Below are 3573 nucleotides of genomic sequence, written 5' to 3'. Positions count from 1 at the left end.
CGTGAAACTAGTCGCGAGTTTAGACCGAAATGTGGAACACTATAGAGACCGTGGTAGTTGTGTTCGTTTCGATCCCATCGTAGTATCTCCACCGCAATAAAATGTTCATGAAATGAAATTTTCTTCGGAATTCGACTCTTTTGCTTTCGTAATTACTCTCCGGTTTAATTTTTGAAACTTTTTTCAGTACGACAGAAGTCATATGTTCCTAAGCCAAGTAAGTTGACGTTTGTATAGAACAATATGTATCAGAATGGCAAAGTCGTCTTCGTCACGTGCTTGGGACTATGGTCTTAGAGGAGCTCCAACCACACTGTGGGTATTTTAACAATATGGCACTATTTATTCACAAGTTTAACTATTAGCGCTGCTCCCGTACCTTCTTGCACGCTGCTTTCTCTGTGTACCTCTATTTAATGAGTGCCGGATATCAGGTCTTGCCTACACTCAAATTTTCGCTACTGTTTACAAGGTTTTCCGGAAACATGATTAACAAAGATGTCCCTGACAGTTGCGCAACGAAGTAAGTCTTGAACAACTTAAGGTGGCGGGAGTGTCAGAGCAGTCTAGGAGCAATGCAAGGAATATAAATCGTTGCTTATTAAGCGTTTAAGGAGACTTAACCTATAAGATCATCATTCTCCAACTCATTGCCTAGAACTAAATCAATGTACCCCAATCTGTCTGCTTGTAGAGTACATTCTGAGTGCAACTTTGAGAAAGTTTGCGTAGCGTGTATCCGAGGTGGGACGTGGGTACGAGCCCAGTATTCATCTAGTGCGATGTGGGAAACTACCAAAAAACAACGTCCAGGATGGCCGCTACACAGGACCTCGTCGTTATTCGCCGGGCTGATTCGAACCGGGGCCGTCTCGCCTTAGCAACACATTTGGTTGGTCCTGTCCAGCACGACAGGTGGCTAAGCTGTAATAATCACAGACGCTACAACAGTTTTGTCTAGAATCAACTACCTCATAAGAACTGAACATTACAGATGAGAGATAATTCTACACGCAGTGCCACATACCAAAATCCAGATGTGAACGTTAGATATTAAATCTCCCAGCATCGCACAGAAAACTGTTTATAGACTTCTATGTATTCCATTTACCCCCATCTCAAGGTGTTAGTTGACTGAGGGCAGGATACAATTATGTCTGACACATTCCCTATTTCTCTTGAACGGAAGTGACTTCCTCTTCACAGGCAACTGTTGGTAGTAATAAATCTGCGTCAGGATTTCAGTGGCTACTTATGAAATCGATAACGCAGGTAAGAGGACAGATCGAGTTATCTGTAACTGCTTGACGAACGATGCCTCATAGGAACAGAAAGTTTCTCCGTTGTGGTTAATTTTAGCCTTAGATCAATTTGCAGCTATTGTTGATGGCATACTTTAATTTCCTCTCGTCACCTGATTTGTGATATGTGGCTAAACTCATAAATCTGTTCCTGAAGCAGCATTTTCGTATCAGAAAATTTCCAACTTCGTTGAAGAACGGAGACGTACTTTGCGGCTCTCGTGCAGGAAAGTTGTTACGGAGATTCACGGAGTATCTGAGCAAATAACATTAGTCGCGAATTGATAGACTGTTAATTTTGCTCGTGGGGCTTACGAGGTAGGTGCGGCTGGAAAGCGACCGCAAGCAGGTGAGGGGAGACCAGCCCGAACCACGGATGGCGGCTGCTTTGTCCCTGCGGCTGGCGCACAACAGTCCGCACATCGGCCAGCCATTTATTGTGGTGGCCCTGTTGTTTCGTCGACACGGCAGATAATCGCGTTATTCACAACGAGCATGAATGGAACGCGCGGTTTAATTTCGGCCACGCTCTGAGAACCCGGCAAAACGTGTTGCCAGATATTTTGTGGCAATCAACAATATAGGTGCAATTTCGAGATCTGAATTCTGTGGGCATAAGATAACAGAAACGGAGCAACAAGAGAAGGCAAAGAGACCAACAGGGCAAGGCAACGAAAATGAGCACCTACTGCTAACAACGACATGGTTATTATTATTATCATCGTACCCAGGAAAGTACAGTAACGTTATTTACAAAATCAAAGCATATCTACAATACATACACGAGACATTGTGCATGTCAAATTGACGTTGAAGCCCAGAATTCGGCAGCCTTGATTGCTGGAGCATTTGCAAACCAGGTCCTCCAGCGTGCAGGCGTCACGCAACTTCGGGCGGGAGAAGAGGTGTTCAGCATCTGTAAGTTCTCCACATTTGCAAGTTGCATCTCCAGTAACTTGGCGACACTACTTCTAGTTTCGTTCGCACTGCGTCACTCCAGTTCGCAGTCTGTTCAGTGTCTTCCACGTCTTATGGTGGTCCCGAACCAGGGTTTCCCTTAGGTTTTAGCTATCATTTCCAGTTGACTTGTTTCGCCGAAGTTCTATTTGGCGAGAGGACGGTGGTGACGTAACTGCTTGAAACCTTAGAAGACAGTTGTTCCTCGACTTCAGCCTAGGAAATGGTTCACATCCAAACATGGGATGCCTGGAATCACGTTCCTATTTTTTCTTCTCAATCTCTCCTACATACGAGCGGATGTCAAGCTTCTTTTAATTATCACCTCTACATCTACATCTATACTCCGCGAGCCACCTTACGGTGTGTGGCGGAGGGTACTTATTGTACCACTATCTGATCCCCCCTTCCCTGTTCCATTCACGAATTGTGCGTGGGAAGAACGACTGCTTGTAGTCCTCCTCGAGGAAACAATGTTACGTAATTTATTTTTTGACTGTTTACACATACTTGCTTAATTTTTTGGATTACTTTAAGAGTCCAGAACCAAAGTACCACAAGCATGCCGCAAGAGGATCCAAAACAAGATGGAGGGCGCAGTCCATCTCCTCTTTATTAATGGTCCATTTTGTTCTAACTGCTAATGCAGGCTGCTAATGCGATGTGTCGAGGGGATTTCTTTCTGTGTGTACCAGGGGTGCAGACACGTACCCGCAAGTAAATAAGAATTAATTATTATGTAAATTGAAGTTGGAGGGGAAGAAAGCAAAGGAAAGGGAAGGGAAGGGAAGGAACTATTGGTGTCAGCTGCATACGGACCTTAAGTGAAATCAGCAGCGACGAGTGGAAACAGTATGTCCGACCGGGACTCGAACCCGGGACCTCCTGCTTACTGGGCAATTACGTTAACCACTGCGCCATCCGGACACAGTGCTTATTGCAACTGCGTGAACTATCTCGGCACGCCTCCCAGCCAACTATGACTGCCATCTAGCGCCACCTACCCCCAAGTCTTCGTGTGGGTCCTCCAGTAGGCAGGAGGTACCGGGTTCGAGTCCCAGTCCGGCACACACTTTCACTCGTCGCTGCTGATCCCGTATAATGGCCCTACGCAGCTGACCTGAATATTTTCTTCGCTTTTCTTCGCTTTTTCCGCCTCCACCTTCAGTTTCCATAGTATTCCCCCTGGCGTCTGTTCTTTTGGACATAATACAACACGGTAATATAAACATTTAACTAGGTAACTTCCTCTCGCTGCTCACCGTCACCACTCCCTTTCCTTTTCGTCGTCTAGGGAGAAGGGACTAGTGACAAT

General features: G+C 45.5%; 1 non-coding gene across 1 annotated transcript; it reads right to left on the bottom strand.

The window, feature by feature from the left end:
• Window positions 1-3113: 3113 nt before the first annotated feature.
• Trnat-agu (transfer RNA threonine (anticodon AGU)) lies at window positions 3114-3185 on the bottom strand. Its single transcript has one exon. It is a non-coding gene; the product is annotated as a tRNA-Thr (tRNA).
• Window positions 3186-3573: the final 388 nt, after the last annotated feature.

Source organism: Schistocerca cancellata, chromosome 1 (genome assembly GCF_023864275.1).
Source record: "Schistocerca cancellata isolate TAMUIC-IGC-003103 chromosome 1, iqSchCanc2.1, whole genome shotgun sequence".
Taxonomy (NCBI): domain Eukaryota; kingdom Metazoa; phylum Arthropoda; class Insecta; order Orthoptera; family Acrididae; genus Schistocerca; species Schistocerca cancellata.
This window is presented reverse-complemented; position numbering and strand designations above follow the sequence as displayed.